The sequence below is a fragment of the Salvelinus sp. IW2-2015 genome, linkage group LG22, assembly GCF_002910315.2.
Source record: "Salvelinus sp. IW2-2015 linkage group LG22, ASM291031v2, whole genome shotgun sequence".
NCBI classification, from domain to species: domain Eukaryota; kingdom Metazoa; phylum Chordata; class Actinopteri; order Salmoniformes; family Salmonidae; genus Salvelinus; species Salvelinus sp. IW2-2015.
The window spans coordinates 13,538,808-13,552,216 of record NC_036862.1 but is presented as its reverse complement, the minus strand read 5'-3'; the positions used below and the strand labels follow the sequence as shown (position 1 = coordinate 13,552,216).

The 13,409-nt window shown below is 46.3% G+C and overlaps 1 pseudogene; it reads left to right on the top strand.

Moving 5' to 3' along the window:
- The window catches only part of LOC111949967 (sodium/calcium exchanger 2-like), a 123,054-nt pseudogene that overhangs the window by 83,114 nt on the left and 26,531 nt on the right, over window positions 1-13,409 (top strand).

The window sequence follows — 13,409 nt, the reverse complement described above, 5'->3', positions numbered from 1 at the left end:
ACATTGTCACAAAGCCAGTTGGAACAGCGCTGTCACTGTCATCACAGAAACCACCATGAACTATCTCTCCCATCCAAACCCCAGCCTTCTCTCTCTCCAGGGCCAACATTCTCCCTCCGCTTTGGGCTTTAATGACAGCACTGTCGTCACAGAATCCGCTATGAACTATCTATCTCTCTGTCTCTCTCTGTCTCTCTATCTGTCTGTCTCTCCTGTCAATAGAAAGCAGAGAGCACGTAGGCCAATCTGGGAACCTCCGACTTGAATAGCCGTGAAAGGTTTATATTCATGATTCAGGGGCATGACTGAATTTACTATTCATGTGCATGTTGACATTTTTGTTCTCATATTGCAGTTGGAAACCTTCAATAATAGCTCATGATTCAGTTATCAAATGTGGAACATTTTTATTTAGCTATTATATTTTGAGGCAGAGGGTTTATTTATCTCGTACTCCATACAGGCCAATGAAAGGCTGGTGTATGTTTGCTGCTGGCTCCACCCAACATCTAATCAAGTATTGTTCTCTCTCTCTTCTCTCTACTGTTCTATCCATCTCTCTCTCCTCCTAGGTGAGCTAGTCCTACCCCTCCCAGCCACGCCCGGCATCTTCTCCCCGTCTCTCTCTTCGTCCGCCTCATCCATCTCTTCCCCCGGCATTCTCCGCCATGGCACTCCTCTCCACCTCTCTCTCTGCCTCTCTCCCCTTCCTTCTCTTTCTCCTCCTCCCCCTTCCTTCGCCCTGCATCCTGGAGTCTCTACGAGGAGGAGGAGAGGAAGAGAACCGCTCCATCTCCACCATGTCCTATCCCTCCATGTCTCCGGAGTTTTGGAGCAACAGCAGTACGGGGCTGGGCGGCAGTTCAAAGTGCTCGCAGCCGGTGGTGTGCAGGCCGGGCACCATGCTGCCTGTGTGGAAGCCCCTGAGCCCCGGGCTGGGCGACCAGGTGGCCAGGGCTGTGGTCTACTTCACCTGCCTCATGTACATGTTCCTGGGAGTGTCCATCATCGCAGACCGCTTCATGGCCTCTATCGAGGTCATAACCTCACAGGTTGGTGCTGTGTGACAGATTGATCCATATGATAGTTGTTAAAGCATTGTACTAGGGATGTCGTCTCATTGAAAATGGCACAGAAATAGAATGAAGAGATGATATTTTTCCAGAGAGAGCTTTCCCACTCTTAGACCCAGTGGTTGGCTCTCCTCTCTCACCTCTCCCTAGACTACATTAACTGTCACTCAAACACAGTGAACATCGAAACACTCTATAATAAAGGCATTGTAAAACTCGCCTCCGCAGGGGTGATAGACATAACAGTTTTTATCTCCAGGAATGCCGCCTTGCTTCTCGGTGTTACCACAGACAGCTCAAATGAACGTGTTATTTAGATGTTTGGATTTTCACAATTCTTGTAGTGACTGACTTTGGGGCCATATGGAATTCCAATATTTCTCTGCTGACTCAATAAACTGAAATAGATTCTACCCTTGGGTTGGAACCGGTTCAGAGAACCGAACCGTAAACCGGAAAAAAATGAAAATTTTCAAGAAACAGAACCGGGAATGAAAGTATTACAGTTCCGCAGCAGAACCATTATTTTAAAAGCATGGGAACTGGTTTAGAGTTCTTTTATGTTCTGTTTTTCTAGTCCCACAAAAAGACGCAACAAAGCAGCTATGCAAAGCACTCACTCTGTCACTCAGAAACTGTGTCCAGTGTCTGCCTGCAAGCTGACAATCTTTGCCTGTGTGTGTGTGGGTGTAAGCTACCTGCGCTTCCCCCTCCGAAGCATAGGCTACTGTAGCCTACCGACGTTACAAGCGTGATTCAGAAGATAGGGAGAGAGCGTGTGGACGACGGAGAGAAACAACATGGTGCAGTTTGAGGCCATGTGGCGGAGAGTGATGCTGGGGATGTGATCAGGTGGTTCTGGGTGTGTGTTATGTAGTTGAGGGTTGTGTGATGTCGTTTGTATGTGTATGTGTATGTTTTGTATTGTTCATTTTTTTAAAGAAGATAGGGAGTTTTTTTATTAGAGAATAATAGATTTTCAATGCTAGTTAAAGGAACAGAAAGGAGCGATATAAACAGGTAGTTTTTTAAGTTCGAACCGGTTCAGAACTTTATTTAGCTGGTCGGAACAGTGGAGCGAGATGAAAAATATGGTGGTTCTGTTCAGAACCAAACGATTGGAAAATAATATGAGACTTAGTGTATTGAATTATTGGTTCCATCTGATTTAAAGCTTCAGATAATTGGTCCAGACTCTTTGACATTGTTATAAATTGGATTTCTCTGCTGACAAGAGATGGTGTTTTCAACAAACTGAAATAGATTCTAGCCCTGGAATCGATTCAATAATCAATTACCCGGGCTGCAAAAGATTTTTTTCATAAGTCATTAATCCATTTCAGTTCATTGTTGGGCCATCGAACACCATTGTGAATTTACTAGTTACAGTTGAAGTCGGAAGTTTACATACACTTAGGTTGGAGTCATTAAAACTCGTTTTTCAACCACTCCACAAATTTCTTGTTAAACTATAGTTTTGGCAAGTCGGTTAGGACATCTACTTTGTGCGTGACACAAGTAATTTTTCCAACAATTGTTTACAGACAGATTATTTCACTTATAATTCACTGTATCACAATTCCAGTGGATCAGAAGTTTACATACACTAAGTTGACTGTGCCTTTAAACAGCTTTGAAAATTCCAGAAAATGATGTCATGGCTTTAGAAGCTTCTGATGGGCTAATTGACATCATTTGAGTCAATTGGAGGTGTACTGGTGGATGTATTTCAAGGCCTACCTTYAAACTCAGTGCCTCTTTGCTTGACATCATGGGAAAATCAAAAGAAATCAGCCAAGACCTCATAAAATAATTGTAGACCTCCACAAGTCTGGTTCATCTTTGGGAGCAATTTCCAAACGCCTGAAGGTACCACGTTCATCTGTACAAACAATAGTACGCAACAACAAGGACCTTGTGTAGATGCTGGAGGAAATTCTGGAGGAAACGGGTACAAAAGTATCTATATCCACAGTAAAACGAATCCTATATCGACATAACCTGAAAGGCCGCTCAGCAAGGAAGAAGCCACTGCTCCAAAACCGCCATAAAAAATCCAGACTACGGTTTGCAACTGCACATGGGGTCAAAGATTGTACTTTTTGGAGAAATGTCCTCTGGTCTGATGAAACAAAGATATAGAACTGTTTGGCCATAATGACCATCGTTATGCTGTCTCTTATACACATCTAGATGTGTATAAGAGACAGGTATTGGAGTGGCCATCACAAAGCCCTGACCTCAATCCTGTAGAAAATGTGTGGGCAGAACTGAAAAAGCGTGTGTGAGCAAGGAGGCCTACAAACCTGACTCAGTTACACCAGCTCTGTCAGGAGGAATGGGCCAAAATTCACCCAACTTATTGTGGGAAGCTTGTGGAAGACTACCCGAAACGTTTGACCCAAGTTCAACAATTTAAAGGCAATGCTACCAAATACTAATTGAGTGTATGTAAACTTCTGACCCACTGGGAATGTGATGAAAGAAATAAAAGCTGAAATAAATCATTCTCTCTACTACTATTATTCTGACATTTCACATTCTTAAAATAAAGTGATGATCCTAACTGACCTAAAACAGGGAATTGTTACTAGGACTAAATGTCAGGAATTGTGAACAACTGAGTTTAGATGTATTTGGCTAAGGTGTATGTAAACTTCCGACTTCAACTGTATCTGTTTGTAATATTGTCCTCTTTATAGCCAACCATGCGTTCAACATCATTGTTCATGATTGGAATAGCATAGATTTCTCCCTTTTACAATTTTCTCCCTTTTACATTTCAACTCTGTATCTGACATGGAACAGGTGTCTTCTGTTTTAGCCCATAACCATGTGTGTGAGGTGTATACTTTTGTTTCAAAGTAGATTTGTTTAAGACTACCAAGAAACACTCTGTGTGAACCTGATTTAGCCCACTTCAGATAAATGAACCAACCCTACATCTCAAGGTCACTGTAAATGTAAAGGAACCTGCAAGTCAGCATTTCATAGGACAGTGTATACCATGTGTATCCCATGCATACAACTAATAAAACCTGATACTTAAGTCTCCATAGCCCGTCATCCATCACTCCTCCATTCACTAGATCACTAGGGTAGGTAACAACATCTCCACCCCGCTGATCCTCAACACTGGGGCCCCACAAGGGTGCGTTCTCAGCCCTCTCCTGTACTCCCTGTTCACCCACGACTGCGTGGCCATGCACGCCTCCAACTCAATCATTAAGTTTGCAGACGACACTACAGTGGTAGGCTTGATTACCAACAACGACGAGACGGCCTACAGGGAGGAGGTGACGGCCCTCCAAGTGTGGTGTCAGGAAAATAACCTCACACTCAACGTCAACAAAACTAAGGAGATAATCGTGGACTTCAGGAAACAGCAGAGGGAGCACCCCCCTATCCACATCGACGGGACAGTAGTGGAGAGGGTAGAAAGTTTTAAGTTCCTCGGCGTACACATCACGGACAAACTGAAATGGTCCAACCACACAGACAGCGTGGTGAAGAAGGCTGAAGAAATTTGTCTTGTCACCAAAAACACTCCCAAACTTTTACAGATGCACAATCGAGAGCATCCTGTCGGGCTGTATCACCGCCTGGTACGGCAACTGCTCCGCCCATAACCTTAAGGCTCTCCAGAGGGTAGTGAGGTCTGCACAACGCATCACCGGGGGCAAACGACCTGCCCTCCAGGACACCTACACCATCCGATGTCACAGGAAGGCCAAAAAGATCATCAAGGACAACAACCACCTGAGCCACTGCCTGTTCACCCCGCTATCATCCAGAAGGCGAGGTCAGTACAGGTGCATCAAAGCGGGGACCGAGAGACTGAAAAACAGCTTCTATCTCAAGGCCATCAGACTGTTAAACGGCCATCACTAACATTGAGTGGCTGCTGCCAACATACTGACTCAACTCCAGCCACTGGAAAAATGTATGTAATAAGTGTATCACTAGCCACTTTAAACAATGCCACTTTATATAATGTTTACATACCCTACATTACTCATCTCATATGTATATACTGTACTCTATACCATCTACTGCATCTTGCAATCTTGATGTAATGTATCACTAGCCACTTTAAACAATGCCACTTTATATAATGTTTACATACCCTACATTACTCATATCATATGTATATACTGTACTCTATACCATCCACTGCATCTTGCCTATGCCGTTCTATACCATCACTCATTAATATATTTTTTTATGTACATATTCTTATTAATTCCTTTACACTTGTGTGTGTATAAGGTAACTGTTGTGAAATTGTTAGGTTAGATTACTCGTTAGATATTACTGCATTGTCGGAACTAGAAGCACAAGCATTTCGCTACACTCGCATTAACATCTGCTAACCATGTGTCAGGGACACGGCAGTCAGGGACACGTCCTCCCTCACGGTAGGATACTGAAAATACCATCCGTCATGCTTATATGTGGAGAAGAAGGAAATCTGTAGGCTCCCACTACTCACCATCTCAGGCCTATGAGCAGTTGTTTTTTACAGTAACTGTCTAAATGAGATGAAGATATGTATGAGTCTGGTGGCGAGATACTGGAGTGTGATGGGGGGAATAGAGTGATGACCAGTGTGTGTGTGTGACCCCTCTTTGTCTGTCCTGTAGGAGAAGGAGGTGACCATCACCATGCCAAGCGGAGAGACGTCTGTGGCTACTGTACGTATCTGGAACGAGACTGTGTCCAACTTGACTCTGATGGCTCTAGGCTCCTCCGCCCCAGAGATCCTGCTGTCTGTCATAGAGGTTGGTGTCACATCATAAAGACTCGCCCGACCACAACTCATAAGTTGGTGTCACATCATGAACACCCCCCCCCACCCCCCAGAGACATCATATCAGCAGCAGTGTATTATACTGGAATGAAGCTTGACAAATGACACAATGAAACGGATATCTACTTATAAACTTATTGGCAAATTTACAAATATAACATTTACGTACAATTTGTACAATGGCCTTTTTTGATATATACTGCACTAAAGTTCTCTAAAAGTCTTCCTTCCTCTGTTCTCCCGTGTGTTAGGTGTGTGGGCATGGGTTCGAGGCGGGTGAGCTGGGCCCTGGCACCATCGTGGGCAGCGCCGCCTTCAACATGTTTGTGATCAATCGCCCTCTGTGTGTGGGTCATCCCTGAAGGAGAGACCAGGAAGATCAAACACCTGCGTTGTTTCTTCATCAACAGCCTTCTGGAGTATCTTCGCCTATATCTGGCTCTTCTCATCCTCTCTGTCATCTCACCCGGAGTAGTGGAGGTACACTTTGTGTGTGGTGTGTATAAACAATGAATCCCCTTTCAGTTTGGATGTTATGTTTTTGTAATGTCGTCCGTGTGTGTTGTGTGTGTGTGTGGTGTGTGTGTGTGTTGTGTGTGTGTGTGTGTGTGTGTTGTTGTGTGTGTGTGTGTTGTGTGTGTGTGTGTGTGTGTGTGTGTTGTGTGTGTGTGTGTGTGTGTGTGTGTGTGTGTGTGTGTGTGGTGTGTGATGTGTCTGTGTGTGTGTGTGTGTGTTTGTAGGTGTGGGAGGCTCTGGACCTCTACTGCTCTACTTCCCGTGTGTGTTGATCTGGCCTGGATCGCCGACCGAGCGCCTGCTCTTCTACAAGTATATGGCAAGCGTTACCGCGCCGACAAGCACGGCATCGTCGTGGAGACGGAGGGGACACAACCCCGAAAGGCTTCGAGATGATTATGGACGGAAAGTTCCCAACCTAGGGGAGGGGCGGTGGAATGATGCCCAGTGAGAACTGCCAGGATGGGGCCAACATGCGGCGGGCACGTGGCCTACCTACCCAACTCCACCAGCACCATGGTAACCGTAGAGAATACAAAGGAGCTGGACGAGAGCCGCAAGGAGGTGAGAGAGAGAGTTCTGCTGTTAGAGGGATTGAGCGAGGAGAAGGTGTACAGTATGGAGGGGGGGAGAGGAGAGAGGTGTACAGTAGGGAGGGGGGAGAGGAGAGAGGTGTACAGTAGGGAGGGGGAGAGAGCGGAGGTGTACAGTAGGGAGGGGGGAGAGAGAGAGGTGTAGGGAGGGGGAGAGGTTGTAAGGTAGGGAGGGGGGAGAGAGGGTTGTACAGTTGGGGGGGGGAGAGAGGGTGTACAGTAGGGAGGGGGAGAGAGGTGTACAGTAGGAGGGGGGAGAGAGAGAGAGGTGTACAGTAGGGAGGGAGGGAGAGAGAGCGTGTGTACCAGTTAGGGATGGGGGAGAGAGAGGGTGTACAGTAGGGAGGGGGGAGCGGAGAGTTGTACAGTAAGGGAGGGGGGAGAGGAAGAGGTGTAACAGTAGGGAGGGGGGAGAGAGAGGTGTACAGTTAGGGAGGGGGGAGGGTGTACAGTATGGAGGGGGAGAGGAGGTGTACAGTATGGAGGGGGAGAGAGAGGTGTAACAGTATGGAGGTGGAGAGAGGTGTACAGTAGGGAGGGGGGAGAGAGAGGTGTACAGTAGGGAGGGGGGAGAGAGAGGTGTACAGTAGGGAGGGGGGGAGAGGTGTACAGTATGGAGGGGGAGAGAGAGGTGTACAGTATGGAGGGGGAGAGAGGTGTACAGCTAGGCGAGGGGGGAGAGAGAGGTGTACAGATAGGGAGGGGGGAGAGAGAGACGAGGTGTACAGTAGGGAGGGGGAGAGAGGTGTACAGTAGGGAGGGGGAGAGAGAGGAGAGAGGTGTAGCAGCGTAGGGAGGGGGGGGAGAGAGATACACATGTACGAGAGGGAGGGAGAGAGAGAGGGATGAAGAGTTATAGAGGATATACTCATCCCATTAATGTACACCCACATAGCCCCTCTCAGGAATAGATAGGGCTAGAGAGAGATGGAGAGATGAAGAGGATACACCCACTCAGCCAATTAATGAACACCCACCTCAACCACACATACAAACACACTCAAGCAAAGGAGACTATTAAGAGCTATAAACGTTCTGAACCTACAAGAGTTACAAACCTTCTCTCTATGTCGAAGCTGTGTGTCTGTGTCCCTCTTTTTCACCCTCTGCTCCTCTGCCCCCAGGTGATCCGCATTCTGAAGCAGCTGAAACAGAAGTTTCCGGACAAGGAGCTGGATCAGCTGGTAGATCTAGCCAACTACTACGCCCTCCTCCATCAGCAGAAGAGCCGCGCCTTCTACCGCATCCAGGCTACGCGCATGATGACCGGCGCCGGCAACGTGCTCAAGAGGCACGCCGCCGACCACWCCCGCCGCGCCGCCGCSGTGGACGAGGAAGTGGTCTGCGAGGACGACGACCTGGCTGAGTGCAGCCGMCTGGCGTTYGAGAGCACCCACAGCCAGTGTATGGAGAACTGCGGCGTACTGAGGCTGGCTGTGGTGTGTCAAGGGGGCCTGGGGGAGAGCACCTTCTACGTGGACTACCGGACCGAGGACGGCTCGGCCAACGCCGGGTCTGACTACGAGTACAGCGAGGGAACGCTGGTGTTCAAACCCGGAGAGACCCGCAAGGAGATCAAGGTGAGGGGTCAGTGGAAGGGAAGGAAAGGAAACAGTAAAGTACAGTTATAATCAATTATACTAAGAAGCATTGCACCACTGTGCTGCCTAGCAGATCCCCAGCTAGGTCGTTAGACCTGCTTGTCGTGGGCAGATCAAGACGTCACGTAATGGAAGGAGCATTAAACAGCCGTAGAAACCGATTACCCTCTGAATTAGCGCCTGCCAGAGTCCTCTCTGTCCCTGATCAACTGTCTCATATTGTCTTAGAGGAGCCAGTAGAACTGGAGAGTCTTCCGGAAGCTAGAGCACATTAAAGTCTGCCTCATGGTCCTGACTGACAGTGAATACGACTTCATCTGAGTGGGAGAGGGGAGAGACGGTAAAAAAAGGAGGAAGTGGGCTTTGAAGTATTTTGTCCTTGGAGATGATGTTTCTCTCTTTGAACTTGTCGTAGTTTTCATGTCATTTCATGTTCACGCTTAGACAGATGACAAAGAGAATGTGTATTTCTGGATAGCAGGAGGGGTGTTGAGGAAAGGGAGAAAACAAGGAATGTGAAGAGAGAGAGAGCGAGTTAGGAAACAACTCAATTGTGTTATTTCATAACAGTAGCTAGTCAACCATTAGACATGAGTGACTACAACAATCAATCCCTTAGTGTCCCATATCTTTGACCATCAGTGCGGTTGATTTGATGCGTGTCTCTCAAGCGTTTGTGGTCTATAACAGCTGTCACATTCTGTCTTCAAACAACAGTGTTTCTCTCATCCTTTTTAAGACTAGCACTTCCTCCAACCACGAGTGAGTACACAATAGTTTAAAAAATATATATGTAAAAAAATATATATGTATTGCGTGTATCTACCGACGGCCTGTACAGGTCCGGAAAGATACATCCGTTGTTTTGTTATTTTAGTTTTACTCTGCCTGCAAACACGCTGGATGATTCAGAATCCATTGAAGAGCTTGAACGATTCATTAACGAGAGATACTTACGAACTCAAAGAAACATGTCGCTGGTTTCTGAGGATTCAAGCATTGTTAAGGACAACCAACCAACCAACCCAATCAACAAAACAAACCTAAGCCAAGTTGGCCAATAGGTATCAACGATGGAACCAAACCATCCCCTAGTAAGAGGGCGTGAGTGGTGAGAGCTCTACTGATATGGATGTTGACTTGTTCAAATCCATCAATGAAAGGCTTGCCAAACTTGATATCTTGGATATATTACGAGAGGACATCAATGCATTATGTGCCAGTCTAAAATTCAGCCAATATCAGATTGATGATCTAAGGAAAGAGAACAAGGAGCTGAAAAGTACTGTAGACTCTATTCGTGGCAAGGTGGAGGTGGTGCAAAGGGAGAACAAACAACGTAAATAAACCTTGCTTGATTTACGGTGTCGATCAATGCGGGATAATCTAATATTTTCAGGGATACCGGAGAATGACAACAGCAGAAGCTGTGAGGACACTGTCCGAGACTTTATGTCAACTCAACTGAAATAGAAAATCTGTGGGCAGAACTGAAAAAGCGTGTGTGAGCAAGGAGGCCTACAAACCTGACTCAGTTACACCAGCTCTGTCAGGAGGAATGGGCCAAAATTCACCCAACTTATTGTGGGAAGTTTGTGGAAGACTACCCGAAACGTTTGACCCAAGTTCAACAATTTAAAGGCAATGCTACCAAATACAAATTGAGTGTATGTAAACTTCTGACCCACTGGGAATGTGATGAAAGAAATAAAAGCTGAAATAAATCATTCTCTCTACTATTATTCTGACATTTCACATTCTTAAAATAAAGTGGTGATCCTAACTGACCTAAGACAGGGAATTTTTACTAGGATTAAATGTATTTGGCTAAGGTGTATGTAAACTTCCGACCTCAACTGTAAATTCAAACAATACTTTAAAACCATTTAAATTTAATACATAGGAAAGTTGTGCCGGACTATGGTAGATGAAGAATCAATCTTTCTTTTCAGACTCAGAGTATTTATCTGGTCAATATGTCAGTGTATTATGTCTGTTTGTAACAGTGTGTTTAAGTGTGAAAATGTGATCATATTATAAATTGTATTTTAATGTTTAAGTACTCCTGGAAGATTAGTCCAAATGAGGACTAAAAGAGATCCTAATAAAATCAAAATCAAATCAAAATCAATTTTTCATCACCCCTCCTCCCTCCATCCTACACCTTTCCCAGGTCGGCATCATCGATGATGACATCTTCGAGGAGGACGAGCACTTTTTCGTGCGGCTGCTCAACTTGCGCATCGGTGACGCCGAGGGGATGTTCGAGAGTGATGAGCCAGGTGCGAGACCCAAGGGTCGCCTGGTGGAGCCACTGGTCGCCACGGTGACCATCCTGGACGACGACCATGCTGGATTCTTCACATTCCGTAATCGGCTAGTGCGCATCAGCGAGAGCGTTGGCACCATGGAGATCTCAGTGGTGCGGAACTCGGGCGCCCGCGGCACGGTGATCCTGCCCTATCACACGGAGGAGGGCACGGCGAAGGGGGGCGGCGTGGACTACGAGGACACCCAGGGAGAGCTGGAGTTCTCCAATGACCAGACAACGTGAGTACTGATGGACGGACGTCCACCCTCCATCTTTTCCTACTCTCCCCTACTCCCTCATTCCCTTCCTCCCCCTTCCCTCTCACCACTCCATGCCAACCTGGAGTGAGCTTTAGCTCATCAATGGGTTGTGTGTTTGTGCTCAACTCATAACCAATACTGTATTCACACTGCTATGTGTTGCTGCCTTAAAGTAGGCTACATCATGCTATATTACCACACTATCTGTATTCATGTCACAGTCTTAGCTCATTCTGGTTCTCTTTCTCTCTTGCCACAAAATATGCACAGTAATGGTAATTTCAACATCTTGTTTATTTCTCACTCAGCTCTAATTTCGCTCTCATCTCGCTGTATCTATCTTTCCCGTCTTCCTCTATTCTCTCTATTGTCTCTCTCTCGTCTCTCTCGTCTCTCTCTCTCTCTCTCTCTCATAGCTTCCTGTATCTACAGATGTAGGATCGTAATTTGATCACCCTGTTGCAGGAGAACGTTCCTGCAATGCAGTAAATGCAAAACGTGTAGTCTATTTAAGGTTTAAAAAGGCTTCTGAAGTTTGTAATTTCCACTTAGAAATTTCAGACTAGATTTTTCCCCAAGAAATATTGATCAGTAACTACAAAGATGTTCATTTGATTATAATCCACATATTAATGTTTCTGTTGCTGCAGGATTGTTTTCCTGCTGTAGCAAAATGGCTCAAATTAAGTATCTGTATATCTCCCTTCCCCCTCTTTATTTGTGTCTTTGTTTCTCTCACTTCATTTGTTTATGTTTGCTCTGCCAACAGGGAGACTGTTGCTGTGGTGACATTTTCAGGCACAATGTCCTGGGAGACATTATCAGGACTAATGTACATAATAACAAAGTGAAACACGTCTTCCAACTCCTCCTCCCCTCCACCCCCCCTATTTCCTCTTTTCACCAGCCATTCCGCATCAGCCTGAAGTAAAAGCTGACCGCCAGCCCTGCACTACTCTGTAGGGGGGGGGGGGTGTGGACCCTATGGTTGAGTGCCAGTAAGATCCCCAAGAGACGCTGAGGCTAAGGTTGCTCAGTAGTAGGTAGAGTAAAGGACTTACAGTAGGTACTACATTAGGTAGTACAGTAGGTAGAATCACAGGATGGAAGGAGCTAGATGAGGGTTGGAGCAGTGGCTGAGGGTTGGAGCAGTGGCTGAGGGTTGGAGCAGTGGCTGAGGGTTGGAGCAGTGGCTGAGGGTTGGGTCACAGTAATAGGGGATGATATACAGCCGAGGTGACGCCCCTCTGTGTTGCAGACCCCTGGGTGTCCCCTCACTGGCTGGTGTGCATGTCTGCATCTGAATTATTCAGCCGTGGAGGGATATTGCCGTGGGTCCTCTGTAGTGATTTAAGTGCAAGCTGTGTCTGTTAATATGTCTGGGGCGGCACCGGGGAGGAAGACATCTTTGTCTGGCATTGTGCCGCTCCCCTCCCTGCCTTTTGCTCAATAGCTGTACATGGAGTATGGTTAGCTCATTGATATCTGGGAGTGTCCCATGGTGGAAAGAGACCCTTGTGGCTCTACATTAAGGGGGGGGGGGGGTCGTCATCTGTGTGTGTGAGGTGAGCTCTCTCTGTAAAGTACAACAAAATCCCTGACTAACCCCTGGGACTACATCCTTCCACTGATCCCTTTAACTGTTGAATAAAGTTAAAGAAGACAGTCTAATCCATTTGTTGGTTACTGACCTCTGATACTGACCTGTGTGCGTGCGTGCGCAGTCAGACCCTGCAGGTGAGGATCATTGACGATGAGGAGTATGAGAAAAAGGAGAACTTCTTCATCGTACTAGAGGAACCACGCTGGCTGAAGAGGGGAATCTCAGGTGTGTGTACTTGTAGTTTGTGTGCTGTGCTGAGAGAGAGAGAGATTCAAGAAAATGTTTTTACTGAACTGAGGCACTTAGAGGAGGGTTCACAATAGCTGTCTTGACATCAGAGCTCTTAGTTGGGAAAATCTCACAAGGCCAGGGAAGTGTAATGATGTGCACTTTGACTTGTCTGGAGTTTGGACTGCTGTACTGACTGGTCTTTCTTCTTTCTTCCAGCCCTTCTGCTCAACCAAGGTAAGACCATTAGCAACTTGCCACACACAACCAGCCTAGAAACAGCAGACATAGAACTTTTTATTATCCTTAAAGGCCCAAGGGGGGAATTGGTTTTGGATTAGAATCATCCATAAAAACAACAACAAACATTTCACATGAGTTGGTACACTATATAACAACATCAATTTAAGGGTC